The following is a 10,749-nucleotide window of genomic DNA, read 5'->3' as shown; positions in this document are numbered from 1 at the left end:
GGATAAGTCAATATGGGAACAAGCATTATTCACCATAGTCATTAATGACCTTGAGAAAAATATTAATTCAACATGAATTCAGTTTGGTGATGAGACAAATAGAAGGTACAGCAAATATAAAAGCTGATATATTAAATGTGCAGAGGATCTGGATTATCTGAAACACTGGGCAGAACAAAGTGAGATGAAGTTAAGTATTAACAGATCTGCCAAGACTATTTTCCAATATAGACTACAGGTTTTTGTCTGCAGGAAAGCTCATATACACTGCTGGTTTTGTGCCCACTGATGTAATGGTAAAGGCTCAGTGAGGGGGATTTCATATGAAATTAGAAAGTGGTGTGGGGGTAAATACCCTTGGTATTAAAATATTTCAGTCATCTGCTTTCTTGATTTCTCTCAATTTATATTAGCCAAATCCATATATCCCGGGTTCTCTCACAAGCAAGTATCTTTCTTTCATTTTTTTAATGTCCAAATTTCTCACTTCATCCTATTTAAAATTTACTATGAGAACTTATTGACGCTACCATGGAATTTTACAAGTGGCTCTGAAGTCAGAGAGCCATCACTTTTGCATTTTTAAAAGAAGTTCATCCCTGACTTTTGAATCCATGATCTTAAAATATCACTACCAGTTCTTATAAGAACACCAGTGCTGTCCTTTTGACATTTTTGCAGTTGTTATAATGAAGCAAGGGATAGTACTCCCAGGGAATCCTCCCTAAGTTACTGCTTGCCAAACTGGAAATGTGGTATGAATGCTTTTAATTTATTTAATGGATTTATATACAGTATGTGACAAACAAACGATTGAGTAAATGTGTGCAATTATACCCTCATAGTGGCGTTTGTTACAGCATAACTTTAAAAAAGGAAGGGTAATGCTTCTGATGATCTACGCCTGAATTTATACAAATGTATGAAAACTTAGTTAACTTGCAAATCTAACGCTTTGTTGCAGAGGATGTTGGCAGGTATGTGTTTATAAAAGCCTTCAACATAATACAACTGGGGAAGTAATTCAGCAAAGATATATATTCATGGATTATTTAGAAATCAGTCATGAAGAGAGATGTAACTGGGTGGTCTGCCCCTTTAAGAGCTAGGGGACCTCAGGCCAGCCACCCTTATTCTGAGACAGAGCACCTTTAAGAATAGGTATTTGGGACTGGGAGAGGGGATTATCAGACACTGGTGGGAAGGGGTTGGGTGACTCCTCAATGAGCACTTGATTCCTATAACCGCTGAAAGAATGGGGTGCAGAGTACAGAAAGCAGGTTGGCTCATATGGCAGTTGCTAGAGTACGCGGATGTCCAAGCAGATGGTCTGGGGAAGAGCTGCTAGGAACAGAGAGACTCTGGCAAGGTAGCCCCTGGATCAGGGGAAATATGGTTTAGCTGTTGGATTTATGTTGAACTGTTTATTTGTTGGGTTTTGCAGAAGATTATTGGTGCCTCTGATAAATGAAGTCCAGAGAAAAAGGGCCTGATCCAGACTCAGGGTGTGGTGCCAATCCTTTGTGGGCTAGGGAAACAGATGATCAGCCCTCAGAAGAGATTGAGGAGTAACGTTGGGAAACACAGTAGATGAGTTCACAGCATAGTGTTGTGAAGGGCCAGTACTGTTCTGGGATGTGTAGAAAACATAGAGGGATCTCTTCACACTGCATTGGTAAGAATGAACCTGTGATATAATGCTGGAGACCGTTTTGGTGCCAACAGCTTTAAAAAGACATTAGTATGATAAAATAAACCTAAAGAATGGTAACTAGAGCAATGAAAGGATTTCAGAACAGTTTCAATAATTAAATTTGTTTAAATAAAGTTAAGGAAGAAGATGGTATCTTCATAGAAAAACATAAAAGGTAAATTATGCAAGGGAGGGAAATACTATTTAGATCTGATAATACTAGTAACACAACAAGCAGTGAAGACAAATTCAACTTGGAAAATAGGAAAGTCTTTTTTGATGACATTAAGGACAAGCAGACAGCAGATCGGTTTGCTTAACACAGGAGTTAGAGCAAACTAAAAGCAATTCAAGTCAAGGCTAGATCACATTATGTATAGTATAGACTGTTTCTTGCTTGGCAAAGGTGCTGCTCCCACCTCTGTAATCTCTGATTGTGTAGTGTTCTGCTTTAACTGAAGATCTGACAAATTTTGGCACTTGTGAACTTTTTTCTTATTTACAGTAGTAATAGATTTAAAGTATCACTCTTAATATTTTCTGCACTGTATTGACAAAAAGTGTGTGGTGTCTAAGTGCAATGTGAAAGCATACTTGTGTATGTATCAATATGTTTCCATAGCACACATTAGAAATGTAGGCACTATCCATGAAGAAAACATAGAGTTAACTTTATTAATCTGTTTCTGCTCTCATCCATTATGTTCAGTTCAGAATGGCTTATGTTAAAATATTTAATTTTTGTTATATATGTATGTGTTCTGAATGTTTTGGAGGATGCCTCTGTCTGCTAGGCATTCACTTGGCATTCCTGTCCATAGAGTAAAACCATGTCTCCACACTAACCCAAACCAGACTAGAAAAATATCATTATTTGTATAGTAAAATGTGATGCTTTCAAAGTAATTCTTACCATATCTAAAGTTAATGAGAAATTCAGTGACTCCCTCACCTAGCTTAGTTGAAATATGCTTCTCAAAACATCCTTTAATTAAATTTTACAGAGTTTTGCTTTTTAAGTCCTATTGCTGTTGGCTGTTATGAAAATAGGATAAGCGTTACTGCTGGAAGGAGAAAAATCCATTTTTTCCTCCAAGAAAGCACCCTTTGGCTAATCAGCATAGCGTGTAAATAGTGTGTTAGACGGTGTTTCTGTCTAAGGGGAAGGAACACTGAAGCTGGCAAGATACAAGTAGAAACTCAGCCAAAGATGCCAGGTAACTTGCTGTAGCCCCACAGTTTTTCCATTTGGAGAAATTAACTCTTAGTCATATTGATTTGGAGGAATAGAGGTCAGTGCAAGAACTGGATGAATCATTGTTTTATTTTTTGGGTACTCATGTGGGATACAGGAGACCCAAGTTCAAATCCCTGTTCCAAGTATTGATATAAAGCTTTAACAGAAGAGACTGAGGGAGACCCACCCTCCCGTACATGATAGTTTGGGGGCACTCCCCTGCAAAGAGGGAGACCTGGTTCAAGTCTATGTTGCAGAGCAAAGAATCAAACATGAATCTTCAACATCCCAGGTAAATGACTTACTCTGTAGGTTAACTCATTGGGTATGAGGGGCCATGTGAACTGCTGCTGCTAAATCCCTTTGTGAATCTAGTCTGAATTATTTTGTCTTAAACTGTCAAATATGAGAATAGTTTTAGTCAACCTGAGACTGCATTTTTTGGGCAAATAAACTATTTGTCTGAAATTTTTTTTAACTTGATCCTAGCCAGAATATAATCCACTGTGTTCAAAGTGCAGTGTGTACTGAGTGAGACATGATAATCTCTTTAGCGGGGGGGTTATCTCCTGGAAAACAACACATGTCAATGATATTTACTGCATTCCTAGTAAATGAAAAAGACTGACCTACTAAGTAAATTGCTTAAAAGGCCCCAGTAAAAATGAGATTTGTTTCTTCTTTCCTCCCCCCCCGCCCCAAAAGAGAGAGGTCAACAAATGTAATAGTCATAGGCTCCAGCCCTGGAGCACCCATGGAAAAACATTAGTGGGTGCTTAGCACCCATCAGCAGCCAGTTTCCCCCCTCCCCAACCCCAGTGCCTCCGGTCCACCAGTGGCCACGCTGATCACTTCCTCCCCCTCCCTCCCAGCACCTCCCACCCACCACAATCAGCTGTTCCGTGGCTTGCAGGAGTTGCTGGGAGGGAGGGGAGAAGCGGGGATGGAGCATGCTCGAGGGAGGGAAAGTGGTGGAGCAGGGGCTGGAAGAGGTGGGGGCTTGGGAAAAAGAGTGGGGTGGGGCATGGGGCAGAGTAGGGGTGGGAAGAGGCGGGGTATGGGTGGGACTTGGGGGAAGGGGTCAGTGGGGGTGAGGCCTGGGCAGAGCAGGGGGTTGAGCACCCCTTGGTCCCAGAGAAAGCCAATACCTGTGGCAATAGCAGATCCTGAGTTTCTACTTTATCTTCTTACAATTTAAATTTTTTACAGACTTACAGCTTAGATATAGAGAAGACATAGAAATTTACTTCTTTCTGAAGATGTCATCTCTGGGATTTCCCTCTTCTTCCCATCTTCCAATTACTTTGGGTGCTACTTTTTTAGACTATGAAGCAGTACTTCTCCTGAGCTAATAAGCTCCAGGACTTCTTGTTTTTATCCTCTGAGTTTTAGCCAATGAAATGGTTACTACCAACTTAACAGGGAAAGTGGTCAACTGTTATACTGAATGTATTATGATACTCAAATGTACTCTCCATCATCTCAGCTCTGCACTCTGGCTGCTATAAATCCTTCTGCTCCGATAGTCTATAGCCCTCAGGACCATATGCCCATACAGATAAGGATGCATTGACTTCTTATCCCATCATCCCTCTGACCCCCATCTTCTCAAAATCTACCCTTTGATTATCCGTGCCTCCTGAGGAAGGTTTCCTTGCCCCTTTTACTTCCTGAACTAAGATTAATTCTATTTTTAGTTACACTAACTCTAATTCTCATTTATACTCAGGCCCATTGTACTTAATATTTATTGTTAAATTGTGTGATAGAGTAGGAAGGGGAAAGGAGAAGAGGCGACCATACGTGTTGTAAGCAGTGTATTGCAATAAAGCAGTTTATTCCACGATTGATCAGTCTGAGCCTGGATCGAGGCAGCTCCTGGGGGTTAACCCTGCAGCACAAGCTATATTCTTCAGTCTGTGCACTACAGTGTTGGAATTATTATTATTTATGCAGGGTATTACCATAACACTAATTTAACCATAAAATCCTTTATTAAATCCAAAGGCTGAATGGTATTTATACAATTGCTTATTATTTAGGCTTTTAGGCATGTTTAGAGCAATTCACTACATCCAAACAGGAACAAAAGATTTATAAGCATTATCAACTGCCTAAACTCTGGGGTGCTTACACCCATATTAATCAGCTCTAACTTGGTTAGGCAGATATTAGCAATGAACCCTTTAAGAGTTTGTTTTTATACCCTTTAACAAACAAGTGATGTCTTTGCCAATTATCAGATTTTAGCTAAGTCCAGATGAAGGAGTTTCTTATATAGCTAATTATATTCTGCACCTGATACCCAATTAACCATGTTTTATTTCTATTAATTCAGCCCAAACCTGAAATAAGATAACACTGGTATTTCAAAAGGCCTCTACAAGTTTAGCACAACAACTCTTCTTTCTCATGATTTCATTCTTTTTTGGTCATAGGCTTTGGGCCTGTTGCTCATGCTAATAACCTAACTCAATTTAAAACCATAGATCACACAGGTTTAATTTGGGCCTATTTCCTACATATCGAATATCTGCTTGTCCTGTCACCTGCATATGGTAGGTGTACTCTGTACTTACTGCACCTGGATCCTGTCTCATTACCATCACAAAGAACACTACAGGTTTATGGATGGGGAATTTTGCTGATCTCTACTGCTATCTTTTCTCTCTTGCCCTATGCTAATCACAAAGTAAAAAACATGGTCGTTTAAGCTTCATACACAATGTCACATCTTTGGTTTTTATAATCCTTCTCTTGCCTTTCTGTTCCTCTTCCTTCACTGTTATTTCTGTATTGGTCTAATTTATGTTCCCCATTCCACTTTATATGGGAATAATCTTCAGGAACCATGCTACAAATTCCTCCTTCAACCTCCAGCTTCTACAAAACTACCCTCGAGGGATGGGATCCACATCACAGAGTGTCAAGCAATGTAAATTGTTGCAGCCTCTGTACAGTAATTTACTCTGCTTTGGCACACGTGTGTGTGTAAAATTGTGGCAGAACTTTGCCTACTCTGTCCACATCCATTGAGCTGGGACTCCCTGGAGCATACCATGGAGGAGACATCCCCTGCCAGCTGTGAGCTCTATACCTAGGCTCCCTTCTGTTAGCTCTTCAGGGAAGGGACCGTGCCAGTTTGTTTTCTGCAAAGAATCTTGCAGATTTGTGGCACAATATGAATATTAAATAATAATAATCCTGAGGGCAGTAACCAGTCAAAGCAGAGGGATTTACATAATCAATGTGTGGCTGTAACTGTGCAGTTATTAGGCATATGCCCCATCTCTGGCTACAATGGCTCTCAGCCAGTCAGTATGACTATTAGCATACTATATTGTTAAAATACCAGTAATAATTGTATGAATAACTTCCTGACAGTTCTTGCCACTTGATGTTATAGAATCACAGAATATCAGCATTGGAAGGGACCTCAGGAGGTCATGTAGTCCAACCCCCTGCTCAAAGCAGGACCAATCCCCAATTAAATCATCCCAGCCAGGGCTTTGTCAAGCCTGACTTTAAAAACTTCTAAGGAAGGAGATTCCACCACCTCCCTAGGTAACGCATTCCAGTGCGTCACCACTCTCCTAGTGAAAAAGTTTTTCCTATTATCCAACCTAAACCTACTCCCCTGCAACTTGAGACCATTACTCCTTGTTCTGTCATCTGCTACCACTGAGAACAGTCTAGATCCATCCTCTTTGGAACTCTCTTTCAGGTAGTTGAAAGCAGCTATCAAATCCTCCCTCATTCTTCTCTTCCACAGACTAAACAATCCCAGTTCCCTCAGCCTCTCTTCATAAGTCATGTATTCCAGTACCCTAATCATTTTTGTTGCCCTCTGCTGGACTCTTTCCAATTTTTCCACATCCTTCTTGTAGTGTGGGGCCCAAAACTGGACACAGTACTCCAGATGAGGCCTCACCAATGTCGAATAGAGGGGAACGATCACGTCCCTCGATCTGCTGGCAATGCCCCTACTTATACATCCCAAAATGCCATTGGTGGTCTTAGCAACAAGGGTACACTGTTGACTCATATCCAGCTTCTCGTCCACTGTAACCCCTAGGTCCTTTTCTGCAGAACTGCTGCCGAGCCATTCGGTCCCTAGTCCATAGCGGTGCATGGGATTCTTCCTTCCTAAGTGCAGGACTCTGCACTTGTCCTTGTTGAACCTCATCAGATTTCTTTTGGCCCAATCCTCTAATTTGTCTAGGTCCCTCTATCCTATCCCTACCCTCCAGCATATCTACCTCTCCTCCCAATTTAGTGTCATCTGCAAACTTGCTGAGGGTGCAATCCACGCCATCCTCCAGATCATTAATGAAGATATTGAACAAAACCGGCCCGAAGACTGACCCTTGGGACACTCCGCTTGATACCGGCTGCCAACTAGACATGGAGCCATCGATCACTACTCATTGAGCCTGACAATGTAGCCAGCTTTCTATCCGTCTTATAGTCCATTCATACTTCTTTAACTTGCTGGCAAGAATACTGTGGGAGACCGTGTCAAAAGCTTTGCTAAAGTCAAGGAACAACATGACCACTGCTGTCCCCTCATCCACAGAGCCAGTTATCTCGTCATAGAAGGCAATTAGATTAGTCAGGCATGACTTGCCCTTGGTGAATCCATGCTGACTGTTCCTGATCACTTTCCTCTCCTCTAAGTGGTTCAGAATTGATTCCTTGAGGACCTGCTCCATGATTTTTCCAGGGACTGAGGTGAGGCCGACTGGCCTGTAGTTCCCAGGATCCTCCTTCTTCCCTTTTTTAAAGATGGGCACTACATTAGCCTTTTTCCAGTCGTCCGGGACCTCCCCCGATCACCATGATTTTTCAAAGATAAAGGCCAATGGCTCTGCAATCACATCCACCAACTCCTTTAGCACTCTCGGATGCAGCGTCATTCATGTCATTCAGGCCTAAGCAGAATACAAGCACCACTCTGATGCTTGTCTATATACAAATGCAAGGAGTATGGAGAAAGAACAGGAAGAACTGGAAGTATTAGTGCATAAGCCAAATTATGATGTATTTGGCATCACGGAGACTTGGTGAGGTAAGTCTCTTGGACTGGAATATTGGCATAGAGGGATATAGCTTGTTCATGAAGGCCAGGCAGGGTAAAAAGGGAGGAAATGTTGCACTGTACATCAAGAATATATATACACTAGTTCTGAGGTACATAAGGAAGTAGGAGGAAGACCAGTTGAGAGGCTCTGTGTAAAAGATAAAAGGGGTAAAAAAATAGGGTGCTGTCATAGTAGGGGTTTATTATAGACCAACTCAGGAAGAGGAGAAGGAAGAGTCATTTCTAGAATAAATAACAGAAATATCCAAAACACAAGACCTGGTAGTAATGGGAGAACTACCCAGACTTTTCTGTCGGAAAAGTAATATGGCAAAACACAAAATTTCCAAAAAGGAATGTATTGGGGACAACTTTTTGTTTCAGGAAGTGGAGGAAGCAGTGCTTAATTTGTAATGAAAGAGTTGCTGGGGCTCAGGCAATTTTTTTACTTTCATATATGATGGGGCAACCCCAGAGGTGCTGGGGCTATGAACTGCAAAGCGTAGAGGTGCTTGGGCTCAGCCCTGGCAAGCCCTGGCACAAATTAAGCACTGGGAGGAAGTAACCAGGGATACAGCCATTTTAGGCTTGATTCTGACCAGCAGGGAGGAATTGGTTGCGAATCTGAAGGTGAAGGCAATTTGGGTGAAAGTGAGCATGAAATGATACATGTCATGATTCCAAAGAAAGGAAGGAATGAGAGCAGCATAATAAGGACAATGGATTTCAAAAAAGCAGACTTTAACAAACTTAGAACTGGTAGGTAATGTCCCATGGGAAGAAAATCTAAAGGAAAAAGGAGTCCAGGAGACCTGGCAGTTTCTCAAGGAGACAATATTAAAGGCACAATTGCATACTATCCCTATGCAAAGGAAAGGAAAAAGAGCCAATCTGGCTCCAGGAGGAGCTTTTTAATGAATTGAAAATCATAAAGGAATCCTCCAAAAAGTGGGACAAATTGCTAAGGAGGAGTACAAAAGAATAGCACAAGTATGTAGGAATAAAAGCAGAGAGGCAAAGGCATAAAATGAGTTACACCTAGCAAGGGACATAAAAGGCAATAAGAAGACTCATAGACTCAAGAGGTTCTTCAAATACATTAGGAGGAAGAGAAAGACAAAGGAACGTGTAGGCCCTCAACATATCAGGGAAGGAGAGCTAATAATTGGCGACATCAAGAAAGCTGATGGGTTTAATGCCTATTTTGCTTCAGTTTTCATGAAAAAGGTTAATGGTGAGCAGATACTCAAAACAATGAAGGGGGAAGGAATGTAAGCCAAAATGGGGGAGGGAGGTTAAAGAATATTTAGATAAGTTAGATGTATTAGACAGATGACTAGGGACAAGTATAAAAATATTGCTAGAGCATGCAGGGGTATAATAAGGAAGGTCAAGGCACACTTGGAGTCGCAGCTAGCAAGGGATGTGAAGGGTAACAAGAAGGGTTTCTACAGTTATGTTAGCAACCAGAAGAAGGTCAGAGAACGTGTGGGGGCAGCAACACAGTGACAGATGATGTGGAAAAAGCTGAAGTACTCAATGCTTTTTTTGCCTCAATCTTCACAGACAAGGGCAGCTCTCAGACTGCTGCACTGGGCCACAAAGTATGGGGAGAAGGTGAGCAGCCCTCAGTGGTGAAAGAACAGATGAAGGACTATTTAGAAAAGCTGGACGTGCACAAGTCCATGGGTCCAGATCTAATGCATCTTAGGGTGATGAGGGAGTTGGCTGATGTGATTGCAGAGCCACTGGCCATTATCTTTGAAAATTGGTGGCGATCGGGGGAGGTCACAGACCATTGAAAAAAGGCAAATATAATGCCCATATTTAAAAAAGGGAAGAAAGAGAACCTGGGGAACTACAGTCCGGTCAGCCTCACTTCAGTCCCCGGCAAAATCATGGAGCAGGTCCTCAAGGAATCAATTTTGAAGCACTTAGAGGAGAGGAAAGTGATCGGGAACAGTCACCATGGATTCAGCAAGGGCAAGTCATGCCTGACTAACCTAATCACCTTCTGTGACAAGAAGGTGGCTCTGTGGATGAGGGGAAAGCGGTGGACGTGTTGTTCCTTGACTTTAGCAAAGCTTTTGATATGGTCTCCCACAGTATACTTGCCAGCAAGTTAAAGAAGTATGGATTGGATGAATGGACTATAAAGTGGATAGAAAGCTGGCTAGATTGTCGGGCTCAACAGGTCGTGATCAACGGGTCGATGTCTAGTTGGCAGCTGGTATCAAGCGGAGTGCCCCAAGGGTCAGTCCTGGGGCCAGTTTTGTTCAACATCTTCATTAATGATCTGGATGATGGGATTAATTGAACCCTCAGCTAGTTCTCAGATGACACTAAGCTGCAGGAGAGAGATAGATACGCTGGAGGGTAGGGATGGGGTCCAAAGTGACCTAGACAAATTGGAGGATTGGGCCAAAAGAAATCTGATGAGGTTCAACAAGAACAAGTGCAGAGTCCTGCACTTAGGAAGGAAGAATCCCGTGCACTGCTACAGGCTGGGGACCAACTGGCTAAGCAGCAGTTCTGCAGAAAAAGACCTGGGGATTACAGTGGACAAGAAGCTGGATATGAGTCAGCAGTGTGCCCTCATTGCCTAGAAGGCCAACGGCATACTGGGCTGTAGCTAGTAGGAGCACTGCCAGCAGATCGAGGGAAGTGATTATTCCCCTTTATTCGGCACTGGTAAGGCCAGACCTGGAGTATTGCGTCCAATTTTGGTCCCCCACTACA

This window comes from Chelonia mydas, chromosome 5, assembly GCF_015237465.2.
Source record: "Chelonia mydas isolate rCheMyd1 chromosome 5, rCheMyd1.pri.v2, whole genome shotgun sequence".
NCBI lineage: Eukaryota > Metazoa > Chordata > Testudines > Cheloniidae > Chelonia > Chelonia mydas.
Note: the sequence above shows the minus strand (reverse complement) of the source record.